The sequence below is a fragment of the Halichoerus grypus genome, chromosome 2 (assembly GCF_964656455.1).
Source record: "Halichoerus grypus chromosome 2, mHalGry1.hap1.1, whole genome shotgun sequence".
Lineage (NCBI taxonomy): Eukaryota > Metazoa > Chordata > Mammalia > Carnivora > Phocidae > Halichoerus > Halichoerus grypus.
In genome coordinates this window covers 35,013,383-35,028,697 of record NC_135713.1, presented here as the reverse complement: position 1 = coordinate 35,028,697, position 15,315 = coordinate 35,013,383, and positions in this window count along the sequence as shown.

Here is a 15,315-nt window from a genome sequence, read left to right as displayed (position 1 = left end):
AAGGTCAAATTAAATGGAACAAATATTTGTAAAGTTCATACTATGTGAGACGTTCTCTTAATATTATAAAACAACTAGACATGATCTCAGAGGGCTCAAATGGAGGAGGTAGATAGATGATTAGTGGATTATAATTAAATAGTTGTAGATTCTCTCAAACTTCCACACCAATCTCAAGATGGCTCTTCTTTCAAAAACCAATCTCAATGCAGTTGTATCCCAAAAAGTCATTCAAGTACCTATTCTAGGTTAAGTAGAGGATTACATAGAGGGAACTGAACAAAAATACCACACTAGTAAAAAAAAAAAAAAAAGTCTCTTAGAATGATAATAAATTGAAGAGGTTAATAAATATAGATTCTGCCATGTGCGTATTACTAAGCAATAATTGGTTGTGTTAAAAAGAAACCCAGAGGCCCAAAATGGTGTCACTTGGGCCAGGCCAAGTCACCAAACTGGGGCTTAATACCTAGCCTAATTGCAATTTCAACCTACCCCAGAAATGACAGTTAACCCGTCAATCAGGAATTTTGTGATAAACACCAATGAGGCAGGCAATCTGTCATGGGGGCTCATTCATCCCCCAAAGGAAAATGAGGTAACCCTGCTCTTCCACCTAAAGGAAGGTGACTTTGTCTGGAACAATCCTTTCTTTTCTTTGTTAATAACTTTCTTGTCCCACCCTCCTTCCTATGAAAACTTTCTCTTTTGCACATCTCCTTAGGGCTCCCCTGTACTTGCTAGATGGGATGCTGCCAGATTCACAAATAGATTAATACAGCCAATGAGATCTTCAAATTTACGCAGTTGAATTTTTGTTAACAGGTGGCTACTACTAAATTCACTAAGTAATTGAAATAAGAAGTATTAGCAACATTATAAAAAAATAAACCTGTCAAGTTCTGCACAGCTCCACCAATTATCCCCTAAATGATCAACACTCTCATTTAAATGCTGCAGATTACTTCTAAAAGCAACGGAAAAGTGACAAATGTGTTTTATGGTTTTTTTTTTTTAAGATTTTATTTATTCACTAAGGGAGAGAGCACACAAGCCGGGGGAGGGGCAAAGGGAGAGGGAGAGAGAGAGAGACAAGCAGACTCCCTGCTCAGTGTGGAGCCCAACGCAGGGCTCAATCCCGGGATCTGAGCCCAAGTCAGATGCTTAACCGACTGAGCCACCCAGGCGCCCTGACCAATGTGTTTAAATCAACAACTGGAATGTCAGATCTAGCATGGGGAATTTTTTTTCCATTAAAAATTCTAGAATAGTTGATCACTCTGACCTGGATGGGCTAGACACATAACAGCTTGGTTCTCAGGACAGCCCAAATATAGGCACTCTGTACGCATTCTTCACAACTCTAAAGACACATTAATCTGATTTCCATGTAAGAAAATTTCATGGCTTTTTGGTTGGCATGAGTTGTAAGATACAACACTAAAAGTATGCTCCATAAGAAAAAAATCTGATAAATTAGACTTCATCAGAATGAAAAAGTTTTGCTCTGTGAAAGAGGCTGTGAAAAGATTGAAAAGATAAGCCACAGACTAGGGAGAAATATTTGCAAAACACATCTCTGCCATGAGACTTACACCCAGAGTTTCTGAAGACTTCTTAAAATTCAAAATAATAATGAGACAAATGATTCCATAAAAAATGGGCAAGAGATCTGAACAGACACTTCACCAAGGAAAATATATGAAAATGGCAAGTAAGGATGTGAACAAAATACTCCACATACTTTGCCAGTAGGGAAATGCAAACGAAAACCACACTGAGATACTACTGTACATCTATTAGAATTGCAAAAATCAAACTGACAATATCAAACGCTGGCAAGGGAATGGAAAAATAGGAACTCTCATTCATTGCTGGTGTGAATGCAAAACGGTAAGCTACTTGGGAAGTGTTTGGCAGTTCCTTATAAAGCAAAAACGTGGTAATCCTGCTTCCGGTGTTTACCTGAGTGAACTTTTCACACAAAATCTCATGCATAGAAGTTTATAGAAGCTTTATTCATAATCTCCGAGACTGGACACCAGTGTCTTCATTTCTTGTCCATTGGCCTTTCCACCATACACGTACATGATTTTACTGCTCCCAGAGAAGTAAATGACTCAAATGCCCATAGTAGTATAAATACTTGTGCACAGAAATATGCTTCATTAAAATTTATACCAACACTTAAAATTAAAATGATAACTGGAATCATCAGATATTCCCATTAGCTTTCTAGGCATTTTGAAGATCGCTATAAAGCCCGATCTGATAATCCATTAATATTCTAATGTTTTCTTGGTTTTATAGCAGTTTAGAGGCAGTTCCTCTATTGGGAAAGATACTCCCTGATGTGCTCCAAGGTTACTGGCAGGGAAAATGATGTGAAAGCCTTGTACATAACAGAGCCTTGGTAAAGATCAGCTTCTCTCTAATCCTACTTAGGTTCAAAAGCAACATACTTTCCTTTCATCCTCTTTGTTTCTGGGCTTTGCCTCATGCAGTCAGGCCAACTTTCAAGTCAGGGCAGAATATTGTGGGGTGCAAAAGGGAAGTGAGGTTGGATGGACAAGAATAGTAATTAGGCTGACACCTCCTCACATTTACTACATATTCATTAAAAAAAATAAAAAAATTCATTCTTTTTTTTTTGCATTATTTTTTCTTGCCCATTTTAATGACAAAACTAGGGGGAAAAGCATTCTCTAAGAACACGTGAACATGAATGAATGTATTGTTGAAAGAAACACACTCACCTTATTTCTATCAACTTCAAGCATGTCACTGTTAAGATGAGATGACAAGACAGAAGTAGCCTTCCCTTCATTAGAAGAAAAATAAAAACAAAACACAACTTTGGACCCTCAACACAAGCAAATGAAACTTATATATTCATAAAGCAAGAAAAATAACAACAGAATTCTCGAACTGCAAAAATTACTAACTCTTGCTCAGTTGTCTGTATCATCTAACCAATCTTGTGGTGTTCACATAATTCTCATTGCCAAAAATCACCTCCCAGCACTTATCACGTGATAGAAGAGATACAAGTTCGGCAAAGCAAAGTATGGTTTAACCTTTAGCTTAACTGAAATAGGCTGAGGGTAAACCGGGGAGCATTTTTGTTTGGGGAAACAAACATACATGTTTTCAAACCACCTTCAGTTCTTCTGCTTGGTCTCTATTGACATGGACAGCTAGGTCACATTGAAAGCAGATGTTCAGCATTAGCAGATAGTGCCTACTTTCAAAATAATTGTACCCACTAACGCTCTCATCAGCAATGTGCTAAGTTTCAATTTCTCTATACCCTGGCCCCAAACTTGATATTATCAGATTTGTAGTGTGTTTATGTTTGCATATAAGTTTGTTGACATTGAAACCATTCTGGTGGCTATGTAGTGATATCTCATTGTGATTTTATTTTGCACTTTTCATATTGCTACTTTTTTTTTTTACACTTAGCCTTTTCTTTCACTTTAAAGTGGCTGATCAGGTCTTTTGTCCTTTTAAAAGTTCGGACTGCCTGTTTCTTTCTTGGTAATTTTTCAGGATTGTTTATCTATGATTCACTTGAGATATGTCTGTTGCAAAGAATTCTTACCATTCTGCGGCTTTCCTTTCCACTCTCCTATGCTTTCTTTTTAAAACATAATTATATTTTAATGAATTCAAGTTTATTTGTCTTGTCCTTTATAACTAGTATTTTATGTGCTGTTTAAGAAATCTTTTCCTAAAAAAAAAAGAAAGAAAGAAAAATCTTTTCCTAACCCAAGATTCTATGTTTTTTTTAAAATACAATCTGTATTATCTTCTCTTTATAATTAGATCTATATATTTAGACCCAGGGTGGAAATGGTATTTTGTATGTATGGCTTAATATAGAGATGAACACTCATTTTTCCCCCATAGATACCCAAGTATCCTTCTCTATAGGATCTTGGGTCTTTAAGCAGCCTTGGTTGTTATCTGATATCTGTAATGTTTACAGTAAGAGGATTAATCTGATTAAAGCTACTCTCTGATATAAGAAACAAGAGTACTATATATATTTTAGTACCAGTTTTCTAAATGTAGCACACCAAAAGATTTTCCTCTTCCTCTAACTTTATACATCAAATGGCAAATATTTCTTCAGAATAGTCATAGGATACTCAATACAATGAAGAAAGAATTTTCTGTTGAGAGTCAAGTTCAGGTAAAACCAGTTTTTACTATTACATTTACTTGGAAGGAACATTCCAAAAAAGCCTCAAAACTGATAAGTCGTAATAGTATTTATTACATTGATAGATGTGAACTATTTCTTGGAAACTTAATGTAAGAAAAAATTCTATTAAAACATTCCAAAGGCTCTCTTTTTCCCAAAGGAAAATGAATTAAATATAAGCTACTTTTCAAAAAAATTGGGTTTGAAATTTATTAAAATAAAAGTGAACAAAACTCACATAAAGATTGATAACTCAAGATGAGAGTAGTACATGAATGTTTTGACTTAATAGCTCCTACAAATTAACACAGTCCACCTTAAAAAAGAGATGGAAAATGGTATTTCCTGAGTATGGTAAAAAACAAACAAAAAATTCACAAAGAACAATAACTTAAAGAATGAAATTAAGAAATGGTGTCATTGGGCTATTTTTAAAGCAATAAGGAAAATGTCTCAAATAAACACAACTTGGATATATTCTGAAACCCTTGGGGTATGGATTCTTACATATTCCTCCTTTAAACAGTTTCAATCAAAAGCCTGGATTTAGCACACATTTCTGCAAAGAGCCTTCTTCCAGATATTGACTAGGACTTTCAAGCACATCTTTGAAAACCCTGGTCAAATGTTCTCCTCATCTCTTCCCCCCTCATTTCTTCTGCAGTGATGCTCTTTCCACCCTGTGTTACTTTCCTCTGGGGATTTAAGCAGTATCTGAAATTTTATTTTGTGCTGCTTTTTGTTTGTTCTCTATCTCTTTATAAACTCCCTAAGAACAGAAACATTGTTTCCTTTATCTCTGTAAACACATTATTTCAGACAGTGCCTGAAACACTAAGTATATATTTTTTTAAATGAATGAATATGGGCTCCTGGGTGGCTCAGTCGGCTAAGGGTGGGACTCTTGATTTCAGCTCAGGTCATGATCTCAGGGTTGTGTGAGATTGAGCCCAGTGAGGGTTCTGCGCATAGAACCTATTGAAGATTCTCTCTCTGCACCCCCCCGCCCCACCACTGGTGCTCCCTTTCTCTCTCTCAAAAAAAAAAAAAAAAAAGAATGAATACATGAATTTGGCATCCTTCATATATGTGGTCAGTCACCAATTGCAGATTTGGAAAGGTTACCAGATTTCTCCTTTAACCGTGGAAGCTCAATTCCTCAATCTTTGAAGATTTTATCTTTGTTACTTTCTTTGTTATTCTTCTCTCCTTCATTGATAGTGTCACAAAATGCTTTAAATGCTTTAAAACGTAATCATGTTTTCTAGCTCCACAGTCCAGCCTCTTGATTATGCATTAAATATCTAAGGTATTTATCTTAATAATGCCCAGCTAAAATTGAGAGTACATTAGCTAGGCCTATAAGTTTAAGATAAACACCTCATCTCTAATTGTCTTGGAATATAAAGATAAATTTCTTAACTAAGAGTGTTTCTTTTTCCAGTCAATTGTATTATTCTGTAGGAAGTTACTACTCTGAGTAACTGTATTTAAACATTATGAATTTAAATTAGGGATGTAAATTTTCTAAATTTCCTTTTCTTTTTGAGTCTGATTATGTCACTTCCTCTGCTATGTACTTTAATTGCTTGATTTTTGCTCCATGAAAATAATCTAATAACCCTACCAATCTGTATTTATCTGTTGCTGTTTTTTTTAAAAGCACGAACCACGTCTGTTACCTTTCTCTTAGATATTTTTTTGATGCCTGTGAGTTCTTCCATTATGTTCCTTAGCCTTGTCAATTTCTACACTTTCATAAAATACTACTTCCATTTAAAAATAACTTCCCAAATCTTTCTCATATGACAACAAACCCATGGGGGGAAAATGGTCATAAGTCAAACAGCTATGTCAAAGTCATCTATCAATGCTTCATGATATTTTGTGGTTTCAAAGTCTTGAGTCAAACAGAATCTAAGAGGAGGCTTTGTAAGTAATCTTAATTATTTTCATGCTGCTTCTTTCATTCTTTCCCAAGTCCCTCACATTTTATTTTATTTTATTTCATTTCATTTCATTTTATTATCTTTCAGTTTCAAACAAAATTCTGCTTTGAGGCATGGAGCACTTAGGCTTCTCCCCTGACATTATCTAGCAATCCCTAACATGGAATCCCTGAATCAGCAACAATGTTTGCCACCCACCTCTTTGGTGTTCTGAGACGCCTGTGCTCATAATCAAGCCCAGGACCTACTGACTCTGAGGGTACATCTCTTCCCTTCACTGTATGGATTGGGGTATGGATTCTTACATATTCCTCCTTTAAACAGTTTCAATCAAAAGCCTGGATTTAGCACACACTTCTCTTCCTTCTGCAAAGAGCCTTCTTCCAGATATTGACTATTGTCCCTGTGCAGATCATGTCCGTAAGATTAAGCATCACTTTGGTCCTCCCCTCAGGTGCTAATTAATAATTTTATGCAAAACAGTGGTTCTTTTTAAGGGTATAAGATTTGCCCCCAGGCCTAGTACAGGGACTAAAGACCTCTAAGTCAAGGAAAAATATCCAGGACAAGGACCACCTGCCTGACAGAAATTCCCAATAACAAAAACTCAGCCCTCTAGAGCTCCCTCACCAAACTCATGCATCCCTGCCTTCTTCCTGTAGGGTAATCTATATAATGCTGAAGGCCATACAGAGATCCTTATGCCCCAATACTGAGAAGTAACACTTAGAGATATAAGGCACTGATACCATACTTTTAAATACAATTGTGTGAAGTAAAATTGGATAGTTCACAGTGTGAGCTTTTGTGTTGCCTCTCTCAATAACAAGTTGTAAAGCTGTGAGGTGGCATTTTATCACTCTGAGCCTATTTCCTTTTCACAAAATGAAAAGTTTGATTAGATGATATTAATAGTTTCCATTAGATCTAATATTCCTCAATCATTTTGTATAATTTGAAAACTTACAAAACATATATCACACGAAAATTGTTCCCATTATTTAACAATTACTTAGCAAGGAATCAAGACTGGTATGCTATTAAAAAAATAAAGGTTAAAAAAAAGCAAAAAGAAAAGTTTTGGAATCACATAAACCCGGGCTAAATGCCTGCTCTACTACGTTATAGTTATATGCTTTTTGGTAAGTTAATAATTATCCTGAGCCATAGTTAACTAATTTGTAAATACTGATAATAAAGGACTCCAGAGTTATAAAGATTAAATGAAATCATCTTTCTCGGTTCATCTTACACAATTCCTGTTGCCAAGAAGGCACCAATATATTTTAGGCCCATTGCTTGTCTCTTTTCTCCTCACCATTTGTTTTTAAAGATTTTATATATTTATTTGACAAAGAGAGAGAGACAGGGAGAGAGGGAACACAAGCAGGGGGAGTGAGAGAGGGAGAAGCAGGCTTCCTGCTGAGCAGGAAGCCCAGATTCTCCTCACCATTTATGAAAGGAACCACCATAACATTTTGTTAATTTTTTTTTTTTTAAACCACCCAGTCTGGGGAACTTTTTATGGCAGCCTGCGCTGATTAATACAAGATTCCATTCTTTAAAAACCATTTTAAAAACCAATTTTAGAAGACTAAAGCCAAAGAAACCCTGTCGTTTAAATAGCAGACATTTGACTGCTTTAAACATGTGCATTTAAGTGGTAAAATTTTTATGTAAATAAATGGTTGAGGAAAATCTCTCGTTGTCATAGAAACTTCCAATTGGAAAATATCATCAAATACAAGGTTTCCTCCAGTGTATTTATTTTCCCCTTGCCATTAAAAACATTTAAATTCACCTTTTGATTTCCTTTTTCTCTAACAGATATGACAAAGTAAGATACAAATCAAGGCACGAGATTACAACACACATACATATCGTAAGCAAAAGAGTACAGTTATCAGACTCTTTTAATTATTTTTATCAAATTTATTCACAAAGCTCTCTCAGTATTATAACATCTATGTATCACAGCTGAAGAATAAGTGTTGACTAATTTGTCTCAGCAGGGAAGAACTCTTATCTAATCATAATTTATAGTTTTGTTTACCTTTCTATTGTGAAAGCTAATTATTTGTCTGAATAAGAATTTCTACCTATTAAGCCATTGGTGAGTGAAAATACAATTTAAATTTTATGATTCCTTTCTTTTTTTTTTTTTAAAGATTTTATTTATTTGACAGAGAGAGATAGTGAGAGCAGGAACACAAGCAGGGAGAGTGGGAGAGGGAGAAGCAGGCTTCCCGCGGAGCAGGGAGCCCGATGCGGGGCTCGATCCCAGGACTCTGGGACCATGACCTGAGCCGAAGGCAGACGCTTAACGACTGAGCCACCCAGGCGCCCCTATGATTCCTTTCTATTCACAAGTTTTATACCTCTCATTAGGGAATCATATCCCTTCAGGACTTTTGTGAATGTATATCCCTAAAAGAACCAACAAATCCTTCTTGTGTTTTAAATCATGGTCAGCAGAAGCTATAATAAGCACCAAAGGCCAAAACCTAAGTTACTTGATACGCAACAACTACACATTTATGCGACCAAGACAGCAAGATATTAGCCTTCTCATCTAAATAGCTCTATTCGAAATAAATTAAGAAAACATTTCCTTCCTATTGTTACCAAATGGCTTGCGGACGACCTTCAATAGTTAAAAACAGCCCCTGTTCCGTTATTCCTAGACCACTTCCATGTCTCAAACCAGCTCAACAGTCAAGATCAGGAACTACAAATAAAGATCTAGAGAAATATGAGAAAAAGGAAGCAACTATCAGCAAACACCCCAAGTTCTCACTTTCTGATCTCCCTCTCCCCCACTTAGCTTTATTTATGTATTTAAAATAAATGTAATATAGCAGATTCAGAGCTAATAGCTCCTATTAAACAAGGACCCAGCCATGTGATTCTCCAACTTCCCTACTCTGAGATGAGTCAGAAGAAAGGGGTTATCTCCCAAAGAGAATGGATCTCTGTCAATACAATAGAAACATGGTTTCTTATACATTCTATAAATGTGTGCTGTTAACAATATCTATTTCACAGAACCCTGGTGAGGATCAAACTAGACAACACTATGTATATAAACTCCTTGCAAACTATAACAGTACTAGCCTTTGGTACATATTATAAATGTCTTGAGGTTTTTCAGGGAACGGAGATGAACATGGTGTAGTACTATACAAGCACCTTAAAATTCTGAGTTTGGTAGTGAAATGAATTGGAGGGTTGGTTTTAATTTGTATATAATAACAATCAAGTCAAACAAGTAATATTTGTAGGTACAGATGATTTTGCCAGTAATGGCAATGTAGTATATAAAAGCACATTGGGGCTTCAGGGTTATTTTATATATGTATATATACACACACACACACATATATATGTGTGTGTATATATATATATGTATGTGTATATGTAGGTGTGTGTATATATATATATATACATCTTAAAAATACACACACACACACACTCAAAAGACGGCTTTCATTAAAGAATAAATTCTCAGCCAAGAGTTATTTACTAAAACCTTATTTTTAAGAACAACATTTACTCATTTTATCATTTTCATTCTTGCCATTTGTGTAACATTAGAAGAAAAAAATGATGTCAAAATTAGTATTTCCAAACATTTAGTACAAATCTTCCTCAACTGATGATGGGATTACATCCTGATAAACCCACTGTAAATTGAAAATATCTTAAATCAAAAATGTATTTATTATACCTAACCTACCAAACATCAGAACTTAGCCTAGGCTACCTTAAACATGCTCAGAACACTTAGGTTAACCTGAAGTTGGGCGTAATCATCTGACACAAAGCCTATTTTTAATAAAGGGTTGAATATCTCATGTAATGGACTGAATACTGTACTGAAAGTGAAAAACAGAATGTTTGTATCAGGACTGAATTGTGAGCATGTTGGTTGTTGACTCGCATGGTCCCGTGGCTGGCCAGGAGCTGTGTTCACGCCTACTGCCCAGCTTCATGAGAGAGCACTATGCCACATATTGCTGGCTCAGGGAAAAGGTCCAAATTCAAAATTCAAAGTTCAGTTTCTACTAAATGTGTATCACTTTCCCGCCATCATAAAGTCAAAAAATCTTAAGTTGAACCATCATAAATCGGGGACCATCTGTAATCAGCAGTAGATAGAAGGTTTGTAGATAGAAGATAATAATTCACACTGTTTGAATGATCCCCTGAAGCTGCTTGTTCATTTCCACTGCCTACAAATCAAAGAGAATCGTTCATTAATAAAAGTGAACACTCCAGTAACACAGTGAGATTGTGTCCATTGAATGTGCCACTGTGAACTGATTATGCATTGCTTTTTATTTTGCTTTTGTTTTAGAAAGTGACAATTCTGGTACATTTAATAATTCCCTCAACTTGCTTTTTCAGATTTCATTGTTGGAAGGAAGATATCTGTTTCAACCTGAGAACACATGTTATTTTCAGTTTGGGACTGAAGCATATTTAGGTGGATGATGGGTGAACCAGGAACCTCAATTCTGATTTACACTAAGAATTGAGGAAATATCTGGGAAAAAAACTCAGCCTGTGTAAAGAGAAGCAAAATGAATCAGCCATCTCCTTCGGCTAGAGTATCAAGTCTATTTCTTTATGGGGCAACTAGGCTCCCCTGGTCTGAGCTCAGCTCACTTCTCCTGCCCTTCCTCACATTCCAAGATGTTTCCATCAGCTCAGGCTGCCATAATGAAATGCCTTTGACTGAGTGGCTTAAACAACAGATATTTGTTTCTTATAATCCTGGAGGCTGGAAACTCCAAAGTCAAGGTCCAATAGGGTTCAGTTGCTGCTGAGAGCCCTCCTCCTGGCTTACAGAAGGCCACCTTCTTGCTGTGTCCTTACTTGGTAAAAAGATCAAGCAAGCTCTCCTCTTATAAGACATTAATCCTATCATGAAGGCCCCACCCTTATGACCTCATCTCAACCTAATTACCTTCTAAAGGCCCAGTACCACAACCCATCACATTGAGGGTTAAGGCTTCAACATATCAATGGGAGCTGGGGAGGTGACCACAATTCAGCCCATAGCACCTGGTTCTTCCTTCTCTGCTCTAGCACATTGCCTGAAATTTCATCCCACATCTGTGATGTTTATGGACTCAATTCCCTTGCAGCATAAGGGACTCATTTCCTTATCCACCAAATTCCTAATCACACTTGAAAGCTCTATCCTAGAATTAGCTGTTCCTGGAAGATTTTCCTCACCTTTCCAAGAAGTGACTTTTCTTTATGATTTCATAATGTACTTCATATATACATGTCACTGCATTCACTGTCTGAGTTACAAGTAGTTATACATTTTTGCCAATAGATTTTTACTTCTTTGAAGACAAGGACTGTGTTTTATCCATCTTTTCTATACAGCACCCGGAATGTGATGGGCTCTGTAAGATGCGTGTTGAATGAACTGATGAATGAACAAATGAAAAAAAAGTGGCCCAGAGTCTAAACCAATCTCAGTGTGAAGAGAAAGCATTTGATATAGCATATTTCTCAAACTGAAACATGTGCAAAGCCAGGGGAATATAGCAAGGTAGCAAAGAATATACAAAACCACCTGAGAATTTGGGAGACATTTCTTGTCATTGTTGCTTTTGTATTTGTCTTTTAATTCCTGTGCTCCTGAAAGTTGTTTTTTTCCACATGCATGAAGAGCAAAATCCAGTTTTAATATTGGCTAATTTGGTGTCTTTTCTTTCTTTCCTTCTTTCTTCTCTTCTTTCCTTCTTTTCTTTTCCCTCCCTCCCTCCCTCTCTCCCTCCCTTCCTTCCTTCCTTCCATCCTTCCTTCCTCTCTGAAAGTAAAAATGTTGACACAGAGTGATTATAATGTGGAGTGTGTGTGTGTGTGTGTGTGCATGTGTGTGTGTGTGCATGTGGGCATGTGTGTTTATCAGAGAACCTGAGAGTACTGGTGATTGGTGCTATGGTCATGGCACAGTGAAGAGGATGAGATACTCCGCTGAGAACTCATTATGCTGAACATATAGCATGACCCTTGCAGCCTGCCCCAACCTTATTGAGCACAGGAGATAGTGTGTGTGATTCCTTGGCTCATCTTTGCAGCTTTCAAGTTAGCTATTTGAAAGTAATTTTGTCTTTTTTTTCCTTCTGCTTTCACACACACACACATACACACACACACACACACACACACACAAATCATTTCAATTTTCTGCAGTTGTACTCTCACAAGTTTGTTTAGAAACACTGAAGTTTTAATTCCTTCCTGTATACTTTGCCTCCCAAACAACTTTGTTTTTTGTAAGTAAATTCTACCCCCAATGTGGGGCTCGAACTTACGACCCCAAGATCAAGAGTCCATGCTCTAAGAACTGAGCCAGCCATGCACCCCTCGACCACTTACTCTGCATCACAAAAGTAACAAATGCTTTAGTTATGGTGTCTGAATATAATTAACATTTTTATTTAATTTCTAACGTATTATAATGTTTAGTTGCCTAAACTAAGATCAGGATTGGAGGTCAAAAAGAAACTGAGGCCAAAATGAGCCAGAGCCAGTATGCCAGAGGATGGAAATTTGGAAACCTGAAATCAGAAAGGATTATGACAGATATGATGATGATCACCATTGGCCATGACATAGTGACCCACAGAGTTTGATTATTCAGGGGACATTTCTTTCAAGGTAGACTGCATATATAAAAGAATTTATGTTGAAAATAAAATTGGAGACTAAGCCTGAGGGCAATGACTTCCTCCGCAATCCTTCCAATGTTAAAAGTACTTTGACAAAACATTTGGATCAATACTGGAATATAGCATGATTTTTCCCGGTCTTGGACCCCTGAACTCATGTGTAATTCTATACAGGGGCCTGAAGTTGAATCAGCAAAATTTTAAGTCTTATTCGGTAAAATCTCTGTTTTGTAGCCTGTGTGCCAGGTGGCACAATTTGGAAGGAAGTTCATTGTCCTTACTTATGGGAACATGTTAGAGGAGACCTGACGTGGCTGCCTAGGGTGCCATGTCGTCCCAGCCCACATCTGGACCAGAGAAGGAGTGGGAAAGGCCCTGGCTAGCTGGCAGCTTTGGTGGGGATGTGTGGCCCTGCCATCACATAGGAGGTTATCACTGGATTGATTTGGAGCATACGTAGACAAAAGGGTGATTTCTCCCTATGAAAATTAGGAAGAGATTTCCCAAATTCACAACAAATGTCCCCAGATGGTTAGGATCTCGATGTCAGCAGAAGTAGCATTCAGTGATTATGCCTCAACCCCATCCCACAGGCAGGGGTAACCCCTGCTTTTCCCAAGGTCTCCAGGGGTTCAGGGGATGGAGGTAAAGAGGCAGTGTGTTGAAGGGGGAGAGGCGGCTTTTCCAGTCAATTCTGGCTCTGAACTCATCCTTTACTGAACTAGTGAAAGTTTAATGTTCTCTCATCATCCTCTGTGTGTACATCCCTTTTCAAATGATAGGACTCTACCAATTTCTGTGTTACCAAGAAACATTCATTCCAGAAATGCGTGTTTGCTGTGGACTGTACTAGAGGAGTCTTGTGCTTGCAGTTATGCACAAAACTTAAATATGGATGTTAGCTATATGGATGCGTGAGCATCTCTAGACTATTGTCTTGTATGGAGGCATCTAGCCTGTCGGCCATGCTGCCCTCTCCCTCCTCTATGGCTCAGCTCTCCATACACAATGGTCATTCAAGGTGTGTTCACCAACAAAGCCAATTCTCTCCATAGGAGAAACACTGGATAAGTCATTTTAAAGTGGCATAAAATTTGGGGTTTGTGGAAATGCTTTATTTTATTTTATTATTTTTGAGAGAGAGAGAGTGAGCAGGGGTGAGGGGCAGAGGGAGAGAGAGAGAGAGAGTCTCAGACTTCTTGCCAAGTGCTAAACCCGACGCGGGGCTCGATCCCACAACCCTAAGAACATGACCTGAGCCGAAACCAAGAGTCAGATGCTCAACCGACAGCGCCACCCAGGTGCTCCTTGTGGAAATATTTTTAAGGTATTTTTTAAACTACATCTGCAAAGTTTTTGACTGTGCAAATATCTTTTGTAATTTGATAAATGCTGAAAATCTATTTAAACAGAGGCTTAAAGGGAATTCATTCAATCTCTACAAACTCTTTGTAATTGCTATTGGGACACAGAGAACAGGATGACAACTTCCTTACATCAATTTCTGTGAAGGCAGTCATCAAGGGGTGTTAAAAACCAAAGCATAGGAAGAAAACATCATTTTTAACAAGACACATTCCAGTGCAGATAAACCACTCTGAGACATAACAAATAAGTGATAATTTATCACCAACCTCATTATCAACGAATATTTGCTAAGCCTGTCTGTGGTGTGCAAATGCTTTGTACAAGATTCTTTTAGTTTCTTGGCAGTCTAAAATCCCTGAAGACCCTAAAAGAGAGGAAAGATTTATAAAAATCTGAGAAACAGAAAGAGGTTATTATTGATTCAGAAATTTAACATTTAGCACTCTGAGTAGGCCACAACTATTTCTGGCATAGACATAGTGTGATATGCATTTTTTTTTAAATGAATAAAAATTTAAAAGGCAGTAAGTTTCCTAAAGTTATTTACATAACAAGCATTAGCCAATGTCTATACATTGTTTATCTTCAACTGTTCACAACAATTTATTTTGGGTTTTCGGTTTTAGTTGATTTTACCTCATATTATTATCCCGCCGTGAAGAAATACCGTTTAGATGGGTTAGATCAGTCAAGTTTACATGTAATTTTGTCTATATTAATAATAAAATCAGAGCAATCATTTTTAGGGTGGCAGTCATTGTTAGAAATTTATTAATTAATCCCTCTTGTACAAATGCAAGTATTTGTATATTTTTCAGTATTTGTAGAGTATTTTATTCATTGTAAAGTAGGTAGAATGTAGTCCTAGTACTATGCTTGGTTAATGATTGAGAACAGTTAAGCATTTAGATCTCGGAATGGAATAATTTTTTTTGAAGTGGTAGTCAAAGAGCAAAACTGGGAGGTGGTGGAAAAGAAACTGAATTATAGAGTGTGTTAAATCTAAATTAACCATATTTTTATCAAATATTCCCTCCGTGTTATAAAGAACCACACCTAACTTGATATTGACTTGAAAACATAGTGGAATTAA